Source organism: Sorex araneus, chromosome 3 (assembly GCF_027595985.1).
Source record: "Sorex araneus isolate mSorAra2 chromosome 3, mSorAra2.pri, whole genome shotgun sequence".
In the NCBI taxonomy this organism is placed as follows: Eukaryota; Metazoa; Chordata; class Mammalia; order Eulipotyphla; family Soricidae; genus Sorex; species Sorex araneus.
The window spans coordinates 64,497,749-64,514,139 of NC_073304.1; the positions used below are offsets into that span (position 1 = coordinate 64,497,749).

Below are 16,391 nucleotides of genomic sequence, written 5' to 3' on the forward strand. Positions count from 1 at the left end.
CACACATTCATTGTACCATTTTGATTTAAATTCACAATATACATGACAAAGTCATTAGAACTCTTTTATTGTCTTTTTTCTAGCCACCATTATTATTCTTTAAATTTGAAGTTAATGGGAAATTTCCTGGATGGTTATATTATCTGTAAGTGTGTAGGTGTTCTGTGCTTCTTTGAACCAATCAGAATACAGACCTGAAGCACAGGTGACTGAACACTCTACTAACTCAGAGAAGTACTTCATTTCTAGTCTTGAGTTCACTAAAGGAATTATTTGTAACTGATTTCTGATCCCAAAGATGAATTAACCTCATCCTTTGAGACACTGCATATAGAGTCTATGCCTTTTTAAAACTACTGTGTGACTACTATCATTGATGTCAAGAGATAGAAATTGATGATCATTGAAATGTATTACATGCAATTTTTGTATTATCAAAACCTTATGGAAATGACCATGGCCTATGTTGAAAATCAATGGTCTATATGCAATTTTCCATGAGTAGGATGAGAACACTGCTTCATTCCTGGTCTCTGGACAAGGAGAACTTATATACATACATAAAAATTCTCTTCATCCAGTCATTTATTCTGTTTAAAGAACTGTCTCCCCTCCCCCACCCTACCCACCATCACCATACATACACACACACTTCTGCTTTGAATCTACTGAAAGAAATCATTGGTCTGTTCACATAAATGTCCATATTTAAATCTTAAATTTCCCCTCATCAGAGCTTATATTAATCTTAAAAGAGCTGCAGATAGGCATATTTCCATTTACCAATTTATATGAAAGTATAAGTGACCAAAATTCTGCTACCCTGGGCTGGAGAGAGAACTGTGGCTAGAGCACATGCTTTGAATGCAGAAAGCCCAAATTTGACCCTGACACCTCATGGTCACTTAAACTCAGCCACAAGTAAAACAGAACACAGAGCAGCTGTAGGCCATGAGCACCAGGGACCATTCACCCTCAAATAAATTTGCTCTCCTAAAATGTATGTAGCACTGTAGCACTGTCGTCCCTTTATTCATCGATTTTCTCGAGTGGGCACCAGTAACGTATCCGTCGTGAGACTTGTTACTGTTTTTGGTATATCAAATACGTCACAGGAAGCTTTCCAGGCTCTGCCGTGTGGGGCGGGATATTTTCAGTAGCTTGCAGGACTCCCCACGAGGGCCATAGGAATCGAACCCGGGTCAGCCATGTGTAAGGCAAATGCTCTACCTGTTGTGCTATCAATGTATAGTTAAAAGATTTTCACAGGAGGGACACTGAAGGCAAGAACTGCCTTTGAAAAATGCATTTATGCGCAAACCACACCCCCCACACACACACCCTTCGGATTATCTCCTAGAGAACCCATCTCCTTATTTAAACCTAAATTCCCACATCATTGTTGGGGGGAGGGAACATACAAGTTATTCTCAGGGATTATTCCTGGATATTGAGTTATATAATGCTCAGGGGATCATATAATGTATCAGGAATTGAACCCAGCTCTTCTGCATGAGAGATAAATGCCTAAATACCTGTACTATCACTCTGGCCCCATATTCTTATTTTGCCATGTCTTAGGTAACCTCATTTCCCTACTCCTTTCCAAAATCTTCTGCTTTTATTTACTCAGAGATGACTTCTGAAACTGAACAGTTTACTCCACTTTCCTGGGTTTTCCCCATTAGTTCAGGAAGTACATACTTAATAAATTTTTCCCTATTTTTTATTTGATTTGGTGCAACCTCCAAGGAACCTAGAGGAATCCAAGATGATTTCCTTCAAGTTCCAACAACGAGACATTAGATCATTCTTGATACATTTAAAACTACTCTAGAAAACCATTGTTTTCTACCCAAACTCTGGTTAATTTCTTATAACCCAAACATGAATTAGACTTCTCAGTATCAGTTGATGTGTCCATGTAGCTACCCAGTTGTACTCAAACACTGACTTGGAAATTTGTACTTCATTTAAACTAGCACAAATTATAATGTCCTTTTAAAATACAATATACTCATTATAAATACTGGTATATCACTTGTTTTAAGAAAAAAAAATAATGTCTGGTAGCAAATTGAGAAAATTTCTTCAGATATAAACATATAAATGACTCTATTGTGTCTCGAAACTCCTCAGATGTTGCCAGAGGCTATATCAAAGTCACAGTTAAGTCTTAAATATCTTCAATGTCTTGATTGAGATTTTCACAGTAATAGTCCAACTACTCACCCTTAGTCAATAAAAACATTCATTTTATCACTTAATGTCTTCCTGCTAATTCAATTATGTTTCTTATTTCAGTCTACACTATATATATATATATATGTATAAAGTGCTACTTTATTTAGCATCGCCAAACTTGAATTTTCTTATGATCATAGCAAATAGTTCTTCATATAATTGAGCAATTTGCTCTATTTTTTTGCATTAATTACATTGGGCTTCTGTAATTTATTCAATTGTTCAAGAGAACAGAAGACAAGATGTTTTCAACATATTTATCTCAGTTTTTATCCATGGTCAAGAAGAAAAATAAGGCAGACTGAGTTGGTGCCCCTGCTTCCTTGGGAACATATAAATTATTCCAATCATCTTAGCAGAGCCTGGCAAGCTACCCGTGTGTATTGGATATACCAGAAACAGTAACAATAAGTCTCTCAATGAAAGACGTTATTGGTGCCCGCTCGAGCAAATCGATGAACAACGAGATGACAGTGACAGTGACATCTTAGTAAAATAGGTTCTCAAAGTATACAATCCCACACGCAAATGTCCCTCAGACTGTATCTGCTAAAACAACAACTGATTTAAGATTTACTTCACATCAAGGAGTTCCTGAGATGTGAAATGCTGTACTAACAGACGGAAGTGAAAAAAAGCAAACAAGCAGCACAAGCTTTAAGTCTTACCTGGCCTCAAAATCTTCGATCACTTGTTAGATGGAGGAGCCTCACCATTTGTGGCTCTCAGTTTCCTCATTTTTGAAATAGCGATTCTACCTTATCTCATAAAACTAACAAGAGATAAATAAAACAGAATTACTACTTCCCAATACTGTATGCAAGTTACTGTATATCAGTTTCAGATTTCAGGGCATAATAGTTAATCATAGCCACTATTATCATTGTTAAAGATCTAACTGCAGTTAGAATAGATGTGGTTTCTGGTTTTTGTCTTGTTTTGTTTTCAGAGCCAAGGAGCTTTTTCTTTAAAAAAGGGTCATTATTGCACATGAATGACCACAGCTTTTAGGTTTACTTACACCACATCTACTTGTGCTGACTTTACTTCCTAAGGCATCATACTGTGTCTAGGGGAAAACTGTGTTGGATCCATTCCAATTATGTCAGGTCCATTTCACTGGAAAAGTACCCTCCACTGACATTCAAAGGCAATAGGCGACCAGAGGCATCTCCTCAGTGGAGGTGGCTGCTGGCTGCTGGAAAGAATGGTGCTCTATCATTTTAAGGCTGAAGTCAACCCCTATCTTTTCCTGCTGTGGTGGTTTTTTTAAGGGCCACACCCAGTGATCCTCAGGCTTGGTGCAGTGCTCAGGGACACTCCTGATGGGGCTCTGAGGATCACGCCTGAACGCAGGTCAGAAACAGTGAAACAAGTGCCTGATCCACTGTACTATCCCTCTAGCCCAGTCTGCCCCACTCTAATGTCAGTATTTTACAATGATGATTTTTGGACTTTTCCTTCTCCTTTTCCATCAGAAACCCAAGAGAGACTAAAGTTAAAATTTCAGAGATCTACGTTCCCTCTTAAAAAATTCAGACTGCTGTGTTTGTAATCAATGAGTCGAATCCAAGATAATCACATTTGCTTTTCATAATCAGAATCTCAAAAAGCTGTTCAGCTTTCTCAACTTATTTGTTTATAAAATATTGAACTTGTCTTAAAACCAAGAATATACAATTTTATACATAATTTATCACACAAAAATTTATGATAAAATGCGTTGAATTTTGTATAATTTTTATAAATTCTTAACACTATGGAAGTATATCATTTTCTGACAGAAAGCTGTAATAATGGGCTCCGAAAGTTATGGTGCAAAAATAAAAACAAATAACACTGTTTATATAATAAGAAATCTAGTTATATTCCTAACTCATGAATGGGATACTATAATCATCAACTCCTTTTTCTTTTCTTTTATTTTTTTCCTTTTTTTTTCTGAAAGTAATACGATGCCAGGATTCAGTCTGAAAGATTTTTTTTTACTTTTGCTTATCGCGAAATTCCAAGGATTTCTGAAATCTTATAGAAGGGATCTTGGAAAGATAGCCAAAATGGAAGAATAGAACAGCTGTTATATACATCAACAATTTAAAGCAAAGCTCAAACTTCCACTCAAACTGGGATAAATGAAAAGAAAGTATAGTTACATTGTTCAAAAGACAACTGCAAATCTTTATAATATGATTAACTAACATAATGTGCAATAGGAAAAACAGAAATTGGCAGAAGCTTTAAAATAATGGAGGATCAATAGATCTATGTTGTAACACTGAAATTAACCACTGGGGAAACCTATCACTTAAAGCCAGAGTTGGTTTGTGGCTATCTCCTTAAATATTCTATCATAAGGTAAAAAGTCAGTCTTTTAAGCATATTCATTAGGAAAAATTTTAAATGGCTTAGATACACATATTAAGATCTAGCAGATTAATGTACTTAACAGGATGTTAGATACAGAAAAAAACTAATTTCATGCCAACAAGATACCACAGCTAAATAGTGCCAGGTGACTTCTAGTCCATCATGTTGCTTACTTCAATTGGACAGAAGGTGCCTACTTACATATGCAACCACCCATGCTCAAGGCAAACCAAACAGGCCAGCCATAAAATTTCTTAAAAGCAGCTCCTGAAAGCTGAGGGGTAAAAAGTGGGAAACACTTCCAAAGATAAATCAAAACAATCAGGTCTCTATATGCTATTGTTCTAACTAAATAGAATTTCTAATATTCTTGGGAAATTTTTAAATAAAATATTTGCCTACAAAACTGTGCTTTCCAAGTCTTATTTTGATGTAAAATTGAGTGTTTAAAGATGGAAATTCCCTCAAGCACTCTGAAATGATAGCACGGTTGACAGTGTCAAAAGCCATGCTGAGATCAAGGGAAATGAGAATGGAAGCAGTAGCAACTGCATTCATAAAGAGGTCATTTAAAACCTCTTTGCTATGATATAAACTAAAACATGACTAGAATATCATAAAAAAAATTTCAAGTGTTCATCCTAAGCCAAATGAAGAAAAACAGTCAAAAATTCCCTAAAACACTTTGATATCTGAGAACAAATTCATTTGTTAGCTTTTCAACCTCCTGTTTGCTTTGTATCGATGGGGGAAGGGAGGGAAGAACATTATCAATGATTTTCCTGAAAAGGGGATTTTCCCTGATTTTCAGGAAGTAAACTTGTACAGAAGTCAAAGATTCTCAAAAGCAACTTCCTTTTTTGATTTTATTTTCCACATTGTCATTACCTAAATACACGACTTTCCCCCCACATCCTTTAAAGTTTGTTGTTGACCCAACAAACTTTCATAAAGTGATTAGACTCCCAATCTGTGAATTCCTATTACAGCTCCCTTCCCTTCGATATTATATCACCATAAAGTAGCTTTAAAGCCAGGAAACCTCTAGGATAACACATAGGCACAAAAACGGCATTACAAAAGTTTCCACTTCTCTATTACTTACATAAGAAGTAAATACATAAGAAAATGCTGTGATTTTTCTCTTCTTCAAAAAGTGAAGACAATCATTTTTACAATGGGCATATCATACAATTTACTATTATAACCAGAAGTTCTTTTACTCTTTATGATTATTTTACTTTTAGTCAGGTACATTTAGACATTCACTATATGTCCATCATTTCAGTTTGGTCATTATGTTACCTGGCTTCACTAAGACTTTTTCATGTACTTGTTGACTATCAGTAGGACATTGCTAAAATTTTATTAGTCCTAGTGAGTTGGTGGTACACATATTAAAAGGGGGAGATTGTGCCAGTCTTTACTATCTGAAATAATGTATCACATGCTTCAGGTAATATGCAAATCACTTTGTAGCTATTAAGCTATCCTTGTGTGTTTAGACACAGTGTATGAATATATGTGTACAGACTTACTTAATCACAAAAGTCTTATACCTGATACACATTTTACTAAATGTGTTTACTGCTACACCTTATGTTGTCATGTAAGTATTTGATGGTGCCAAGAGTAGTAACAGCAATGAGAATTTTTGACAGCACAAGAAATGCAGATTAATGGGTATTAGTCTAATTTTATAAGGCACAGATGAAAACTGTTCATTTGGGAGCCAAAACATACCCTAGAGAAAATAATGATCATATCTAATTACATTCACAAGAATAATAATGACCTAAAAGCTGCATTTTGACTCTATAACTCTTGTTGTATAACGTAGACAGATACTTAAAACATCGATTTCACATCTGCAAAATGCCTCCTTCGCAGGATTCATACAACAATTAAACAGAAGAACCAATAATTATTCAATGAGGTAACTGCAATGAATTGGTTATCAGTAAAGGGTAGTTATCCACCATTTTCATTTGCTCCAAAGGCTACTGCCATCTGACTTTTGACATAGAAACTTTAGTGAAACTACCCCCAAATAAAGTTGCTTGATCATCTTACCTTTAACTCTTACAGCTCCAAATATTCATTCACCTCAACTGGCATGCCCATCATGGTTTTCCTGACTTTCAAGATTCTACTCTCTCAAACCTAATTTGCTTATATTTATTGTTAATTCCTCCTGCTTCAGCCATCCACAATGTGGTGCTCTCAGAATCATATAGCAAATGACCCCAGCGTTTAAAACCAAAATCCAAACCAAAATTTTCAATCTCTTCTTACAAGTCCACAGGAAACATAAATATCAAAGCCATCCTCAGTAGTCTCACTGCCCCTGGCTCCTTTTGAGTACTGGAAAACAAAATCACCTTTTTAAAGTGTCACCAAAGTGAACACTGGAGTCAAGGGTATCCCCAGTATAAAGTGGGCGTGAGGAGTTTCACCTTGGCCTATCCTCTTTGTAAGGAGAATGTGTACTAGAAAAGTGATTGTCATCCTTCTTGTGAGAAGGATCCAGTACATTTTCCCCAGCCTGGGGTGACAAGGGTCCCTCAATAAGTACCAGCCATTATGGAATCCACTGACTAGTGGCCCCAAGAATGGTTCAGACTCATGAAGCACAATGACTGACTTACATATGGCCAACCTGGATTTGATTGACAGTACCTTATATGGTCCAGAGTACAGCCAGGAGTAATCCCTAAGTTTTGTCAGGTGTGGCCTAAAAATAAGTAAGAGATCTTTGGCTTTTCCGACCAAGTCTATGTTCTCCCTTAAACACATATCCACATATTTCACTTGCCTGTCTATGTCTCTTTGCTTGCTGGCTTCCTCGAGCTCATGAACACATATTCCTTTCCATCTTCCAGACACCCCCTGGTGTCAAACTTCCCAAGTTTCATCCAATAAAAACTATCCTGCTTCCCACAGAGGCACAAAGTTCCACGTTCCATTGTTTGACATCCTGGAGGTGGAACCTAGGTTTGCTTACATGGCAGGTAAGAACACTTCTTTTCTTATTGTTATAGAAGCCACTTTCTCTGGCCCTCGATTCCATTTTATGTTCTATTGTCCTTGCAGTATCCACACAGCAAGCTCCCTCTGCCAGAGCACTAAAGTTCTTTCCCATGTACTAGAAAAATCAGTCATTTCCTATCCCTCTCCCCCAAAGAAAGGAACTTCACATGAAAGTCTCAGAATCTCAACACAGAACACAAACTGGAGCTACAAGAAGAGATTGACAACCAACTTGCTTACATTTCTCTTATCCAGTCACAGGTTTCTGTTGCTCCTCTCTCTTTGAGGGCTGCTGAAAAACCCTTAAAAATTGCTAAAAATATAGCTTGCCTTCTTTTCCTCTTTTCCTCTCTGGTCAAAGCATTCACAGAACTTAGAGTGAGACACTGCCATAAAACAAAGTAACTTCAAAAAGTTCCCCTCAGGAAAAAAAAAATTAAAGGCCATTCTGAGTAAGGAAATGTGAGCAGATAAGAGAGATCAATCATACCCTATTTTATACTTATCTAAGATCAGATCTCAATGACCATAACTGTGGACCATAAAAACCGAACTACAGACTAAAGGAGAAAACATAAAAACAGATTCACTTTAAATAAAAGTGATCAAATGCCCATTTTGATTAGTATTGTCCACAAAGAATCAAAAGACAAATGTTAAAAAATACAAATATACAAATATACAAAAATAGGCAAAAAATGAACTGCAGGGCTGGAAACAACTAATGTTGGCTGGAATGTGATGAAAAAAAAAATATCCTTTATTGTTGGTAGGAATGTTGTTTCTGCAACTGGCTGTGATCAATTAATCGTAAACACCACGGTTGTTTGGCTAGAGCAATAGCACAGCGGGTGGGGTGTTTACCTTGTATGCAGCCGGGGTTCGATTCCTCTGCCCCTCTCGGAGAGCCTGGCAAGCTACCTGTGGCGTATTCGATATGCCAAAAACAGTAATGACAAGTCTCATGATGGAGATGGTACTGGTGCCCGCTCGAGCAAATTGATGAGCAACAGGATGACTGTGGCAATGACAGTGACAGGAATGTTGTTTGATTCAACCTCTGAAAACCAGTATGGAGACTGCTCAAAAAAGTAAGAATACAGCTTTCCAGTGGTCCTGCTTCTTGGCCAGCTCTATATTCATTGTAGCACTGAATGTTCATTGCAGCCCTGAGTATAATCAGAAGGTGGAACAAACCAAATGTCCAAGGACAAATGAATAAATAAAGAAGTTGTAATTTATATACACAATAGAATACTATGCGGCTGCAAGAAAAGATGAAACTATGCCATTTGCTGCAATGTGGATGGTACTTGAGAGTATCACGTTAAGTGAACTAACTCAGAAGGAAAGGATCAAATACTTTATGATTTCATACTTTTGTGGCATATAGAGTAACAAGATAAGGACATAGAATATATCTAATGACAGCAACCCTTGACCCTACATTACAAAACTAAATTGATTTTGCCATGAGGGTTGGATATCTGGGTGGAAAGTGATCAAGAGACATTGGCTGAGAGATCCTGATATTGGTAGTGAGTATGGAATTGGAATATCATATTCCAAAACTTTGTTATTATCAGCATTATAAATTACAGAGCATAAATTAAAAAATACCAATAATCTACATGAAAACTTTATATGTGGACAAACTAAAAATCTAAATTAACAAAAATGAAAATAATATAATTTTAATACCTATATTTAAATAAAATCAAAATTTAGTTTTCCTTTGCTAAAAGGGAAAGACTGATAAACATTTTTTGTATTTTTCGGCCACACCTGGTGATGCTTAGGGCTTACTCCCAGCTCTGTTCTCAGGGATCACTTCTGGCAAGGCTCTGGGAACCATATGGGGTGCTAGGGATCAAATTCAGATCAGCTGCACACAAGGCAAGTTCCCTACCACTGTACTACTGCTCTGATCCCAAGACTACTCAACTTTTTCAGACCATGAATTATTTTATTAAGGCATAATATTAAAATAAATTTATCCATCTCATGTCAGTTTTATCATCAGATATTTAATTAAGTAAACCTATTCTTGGTTTCAAGAAAAGTTTTATTTACAGTTTTGAAATCTTTAATACTATAATAATTAAATAGGTAATTAAAAATTTCTTCACAATAATTTGTGTTTTTCAAGACTTTTAATATCTGTAAAACAAACTTTATAAATGTGGGCGATCATCCCACTAACAAAAAACTCAAGGTTCTAAGATCAAGATAGCTTCCTAAGAAAAACAGTTTGGTCTTTTAAAATATATCTTGAAGAAGTGAAAATGTATGCAGAAAAATTAAAATATGAAAACACCACAAGCAAAAATGTACCGAGGAAAGAACAGTGTAAGAGAGTTTAGGGTCTTTTAAATGTAGAGGGCAACACTGGCAAGAATAGAATAGGAAATTGTCTGGACCATACTCTATGCTTTAAGAGTGCAGAGAGTCTGATGATTGGTTTTGTGAAATATAAGTCTCCACTCTTAACGCATACATTGATTTTTTTTTTTAATTGAATCACCATGTGGAAAGTTACAAAGCTTTCAGGCTTAAGTCTCAGTTACACAATGCTCGAACACCTATGCCTTCACCAGTGCCCATATTCCACCAAGAACCACAGTAAACCTCTCCCCACCTCCACCCCCCCAGTCCCCACCCCACCTGTGTAGCTGATAAATTTCAGTTTACTTTCTCTTTACTTTGATTACATTCAATATTTCAAAAAAAAAACCTCACTATTATTGTTTGGAGTCCCCGCCCCCCTGACTTTTCCAGCAAGTCAGACCTGCTGGAAAAGAAGCATTTGATAATTTGTTTTCCATTGCTGAGAATGAAGAGATATGAGGTCGTGTGGCCACAATAGCAGCCACAAGGTTTGCATATAAGTGTATCAACATGAAAAATATCATGTTGAGTGAAATGAGTCAGAAAGAAAGAGACAGACATAGAATGATTGCACTCATATGTGGAATATAAAGTAGTAGAGAGGTATGAGCTAGCAATGATGCAACTTCTGGCAGAAATTTCTCTGGACTTAGTTACTAAAATACTAAAATACAGAAATCCAAAACACCCATTGAATTTTGATGTGCTTACTAACTGTCCTTAGTGTCTCTGTCAACTTAAACAATCACTCAGGTGTTGGAAGTCAGGGTGGGGGAGCAATATTTTATTAAACAAATAGGTTGGCCCCTGAGCTCACTAATGGTTGCTCAGATGACCCTAAAGTAGTCCAATTGTGTTTGTCTCTTTATGTGTTTGTCTCATTCTCCAGGTCAGATATTAAGAAAAATTTAAGTATAAAGTCTTAAAAAATGGCAAACTCAGCCAATAATGAACATTTTTTTCTCTTATTAAAAGAAAGAAACCTTGATAAATTCAATTTTGTTTGTTAAACTTTCATAAAACACTATTAAAACACTTATATAAAGACATATTTAGCTCTAATATTTATACATATGTATGCATGCATATGTACATGTTCACATATACACATACATATGTATACATATATAATAACATGGACCTTCTACAAATTAAATTCCAAAAAGGTCTAATTTTAAAATGCTATTATCACATAATCTAACTTTCTTAGTAAATAGGCCATAATAAAATCTTTAATTACAAACATTCTAAAAACTTTTGCCATTTGTAACATAATTCTTAATGCACTCAAATAAAAGCTAAACACCATCCTAAAGGAAAAGTTAAAGCTATCTTAAATAAGCCCTATATCACCTTAGGGATCCCAATTGCACCAGAAGGACCCCTCCTGCCTTCCTTGGGCCCTGGAGAAGATGGGGGTATATACCCTTTAACACCCACTCTTTCTGGAGGAAAGATTCCAAGACAAAATTAATTTTCCTGCCATCTCCCAGTGATGCGCTCTGGCAGAAAACGAGTCAAGTTGTTCACTCAAACCTCTCCAGAATCTCGTCTAGGTACAGACATGGAGTTCCAGTCCTGAATTTTCTGACTCTCTTTCTTATCTTTACCCCTCTTGGGTCCCCTCATCACCTCCATCATTATTTCCATTTTCTGATCCTAACCCTATATTTTGTTTCTTTTCACTTCCAGGCCATCAAACCACACATTCTACAACTGGCTTTCCCCCTGTCTCCTGCAGAGGTGGCTGTACATTCCTTTTACCAGTCACATCCTCGACCATCTACAAATGTCAATTCTTAGGCCTGGCAATCTCTGTGCCCCCATATCACTGCTAGAAGTTTCAGTATATCTTCTCCCTAACTCCCAAAGAATTTTTACTTCCTTAGAAAGGGGGAAATGATGAATATTTGGAGAGTGAAATTTCTGTTTTGATGCTAAGGGGTGACTCGGTTGTAAATGCCAGTGTTCAATAAATTCCTTGTTCCCAGGCATAAAGCCTCTATGTAAGAAGCTAGGAGATACAAGCCATAAATATCTCACGCGACCACAATGGGGAGACAAGCCCCAGTGCTTGCCCCTCCATAATGGCTCCAAAAGGCTCCCCTTTGTTTCCAGGAGCCTATAGCAACTCAGCAAATAATTATCTGTAGCATCTGAATAATAAAAAAAATTTCTCCAAATCTGACTCCCAACCTAAGTCATATCTAGACAGTTTCTCATGGATGCAGGAATAGGAGGATCCTACCCAAGAAAGAGTATATAATCACCCACAACACACAGGACCGGGTGTTTCATTCTGGATCTCTTACTCTGGGATAAAGGACTGCTTATTCCATCTTCATGAACGTCCTATTTCCCTAATAAACTCATTCTTGTAATTCTCCCAATGACTCATTTCACAAACCCAGGTACCCATTAGCCCCACCCCCTACACCTCCCTACATTTATTCTAGGCTAACATACCCAAACTTAGGGAGCATATGAACTTTAGCTGGTTTGCTTTTAATTTTCCCCTCAAATAAATCACAAGCCTCAGAATCCAATGTTTCGACTCATTTCCAATTCCACTGCCTCATCCAAAGTCTTCCTCATGTCAGCTGAGCCAGAGGAACAGCTCCTTATATTTTTTTTTATTAAATCACCGTGAGATGTACAGTTACAAAGCTGTTCATGATTGGCTTTCAGTCAGACAATGTTCCATCACCCATCCCTCCACCAGTGTACATTTCCCACCACCAATGTTCTGAGTATCCTTCCTGTTACCCACAGCCTGCCTCTATGGCAGGCACTTTTTTCTTCCTGTCTCAGTAATAGCCCCTTAGAAACACCTGAATGCCTCTTCCCACCCAAATGCCACATTATTTATAATCTAAGATACAAACCACACAAATTTTCTAGTCAGTCTCTTTCCTCTCTGTGATTTCAGTTCCTGCTCTTCTCAGTCTACCTGTGAACCCCAGCACTTGCAACCAATCAGAATTTTCTGAAAGAACCAATTCCTAGCATAAGTTTCTCCCCTTTCTCTGTCTGATAAACTCAACTAACCCTGCAAATCTCAATTCAGTTACAGCCTTAGTTCACGTCTCTAATGATCCATAACACATCTAACTATTATTTTTTTATTCTGCCTTACTAAGCCTGAGATTTATACCTTAGTTGTACCTATAATAGACACTTAACCAGTACTGATATAATTTATATACCTATGAGTTTGTGCACATGCCTGCAAGAGTACACTACCACACACCAAAGTTACAGTGAGTTCAGTATGTTTTCATCATCAGGATTATGAGATGGACAAAAAGGAATTACATATTTATGGACATTTTTACCTAAAAATCTAGGTATCAAAGATATAGACAGGTTCAGAAATTTCTCACTCATATTAGATGCATGTCAAACCAATAAAGGATTTCAATTTCAGGGCTCTATTTTTTCTGATTTTGGAGATTTCAAGTATTGGTTTAATTCTAAGAAAAATAATGGTTCCACCACTTCAAAATAAGATGAACAGGTAGATAGTGCTGGTTCAGTCTGGGGAACTTGCTGAGAGTTCAGAGAGGTTATTTCAAGCCTAGGGAGAGCACTCATTGGGATGAAGCACACTTTGCAAGTTAAAGACTGCGCTTAAACTCTAGGAATGTAGAATCCTCCAAGTCCCCTGAGTGTGGTCCAAAGAAATAAAAAATGATAAATTGCTGAAGTCACATTCTAAGAGAATTCTCAGCACACCTATAAAAAACTAGCTATTACCTAGCTTATAAAACTAAAGGGGCTTTTCACCAGCAATGATCCAGAGATTCATCTAAATCTGAAAGAGATCAACAAGTGGAAGAATTTCTCCTGGATCCTCCACAAGTTTAAGTCATCCCAAGGTAGTCCGGAGTGGGGCTGGTGAGCCCCCACAACTGCCCAAACAGAGCTCCAGTAGCCAAAAAAACCTCCATGCTCCTTAATACCTGACATGCTCCTGGCCAGACCCCACTGCTCAGATGAGACTCAACCAAAAATTAATTTGTTGAAAAACTCAGGTATACAGGTTTTGTGACTGAAATATCCAGCTTCCACGGGGTTAGTCAGGGATGGGCTACCTTCCTCCATATCCCTGTACTTCTAGAAGCCCAGCAGTCATGCATATGTCCCCAGTCTGCCAGTCAGCCAAGAATTTAACTCCAGCTATATCACCCCACTAAAAATTTTGGACACCCTGGAGAATGCAATATCTTAAACTCTATAACACTGATAAACCAGATTGTATGGGATGTAATACAGAAGGCAATCAATCTCAATTTAAAAAATATAAACACAGAAGGCTTAACCTGTAACAACATCTTAGTAATAATCTCTTATGCAAGGGTTTAAGGGCTCCATGGTGATATACAACAATCTCCACTAACTTTTTTCTAAGGAAACATTTTTTGATTACCCTTTTAGCAAATTATTCATTAACAAGCAAATGTAAAATAAATTATTGAGGGATTTATATGGGGCCAGGTTCAAGGGGTAGTTGGGAAAATTGGAAATAATGGTGGTGGGAAGATTGGTGTTGGAATATTAAATGTCTGTAATAAAACAAATGACATAATAAAATTATTAAAAAGAAAAAAGAAAACAAAGGGACCTAATTAAAAATTATGACCTACTCACTCCATAACACATACAGAATTTTATACAAGATTGAAAATTGCTTTTCTGTGAAGAAGCAATCTCACTGCTCTCTAAACCTCCCTGCATGCTGGGACTGAGACTCATCCCAGAGTATGCCGAGACTGGGCGAAGACAAGGGAGTTAGTATGGGGGTACTAGGGCCAAATAACAACACTCAGCAGTGATTACATATGAACTCTGCTCTGGTTTTAATTTCTCCAGACTATCTTCAGAGGAAAGTAGTACCCATGGTCTCAGAAGGTTTTAGGTGTTCATTCTCAAGGAGAAAGGTGGCTCTGGGAGAACATCTTAAGGTTCCAGGCCACACAAATTTTCAACTGTCTGGAAAGATTCCCACAGAGAATTTCAGGAAAGGAAATATCTGTGTGAAGAATGCTTTGACACTGAGCTGCTAGTTCTACATTTACTGCGGTAGGAAATAAACCTGAATAATCCAACAATAGAAAAATTGACAACTCAAAAACAACGACAGCAATGGATATTCCCCCTTTACACTTGTTATAAAATTCTTTCACCTTTCTCTTGCACCGTGGCATGAAGAGTCCAAAACACACAAAATGATTATAAAAATAAGTTTTTTTGCCTTCAAAGCAATCGTAGAGGCAACAGAAATACCTATGACTTCTAAGCCCATAGCATGCTTTATTTGGACTTACTGTTAATTATGACTTTTCCTCTTCCTCTTCTTTAACTTCCTCAACTGTTGTACTCACTACTGCAAGCCTTACAATGCATTAAGGGTATTTCTGATGCCATGTGGGTCTCAGGCTAAAAAGGGGGACTAAGGGAGCATATTCACTTATTTTAAGGAGATTTATGAGGGCAATCAGAGAAAAGTATTGTTTCACTTTTTAAAAAGATGTCGTTTTGATTATACTTTTTTGCCTCTCTGGGATATATTCCCAGCAGTGGTATTGCTGGGTTAAATGGGAGTTCAATATCTAATTTTTTGAGAATCGTACATATTGTTTTCCAGAAGGGCTGAACCAGTTGGCATTCCCACCAGCAGTGTAGAAGGGTCCCTTTCTCCCCACATCCTCTCCAACAGCGGTTGCTTTTGTTCTTTTGGATGTGTGCTAGTCTCTGTGGTGTGAGGTGGTATCTCATGGTTGTTTTGATCTGCATCTCTCTGATGATTAGTGATGTAGAGCACTTTTTCATGTGCCTTTTGGCCATTCGTATTTCTTCCTTGGTAAAGTTTCTGTTCATTTCTTCACCCCATTTTTTGATGGGGTTGGATGTTTTCTTCTTGTAGAGTTCAACCAGTGCTTTATATACCATTGATATCAACCCCTTATCTGATGGGTATTGTGTAAATATCCTTTCCCACTCTGTGGATAGTCTTTGTATTCTGGTCACTGTATCTTTTGTGGTGCAGAAGCTTTTTAGTTTAATGTAGTCCCATTTGTTGATCTCTGTTTTACTAGATTGCTTAGTTCCGTGTCACCTTTGAAGATACCTTTATCTTCAATATCGTGGAGGGGTTTGCCGACCTTGTCTTCAATGTACCTTATGGTTTGTGGTCTAATGTTGAGGTCTTTAATCCATTTTGATCTGACTTTTGTGCATGGTGTCAGGTCATCTGCACATTTATGTTCATCGCAGCACTGATTACAATAGCCAGAATCTGGAAAAAACCCAAATGCCCTAGAACGGATGACTGGTTGAGGAAACTTTGGTACATCTATACA

The 16,391-nt window shown here is 37.2% G+C and overlaps 1 protein-coding gene across 9 annotated transcripts in view; it reads right to left on the minus strand.

Moving 5' to 3' along the window:
* The window catches only part of NPAS3 (neuronal PAS domain protein 3), a 939,716-nt gene that overhangs the window by 730,613 nt on the left and 192,712 nt on the right, over positions 1-16,391 (minus strand). The window lies entirely within an intron of this gene.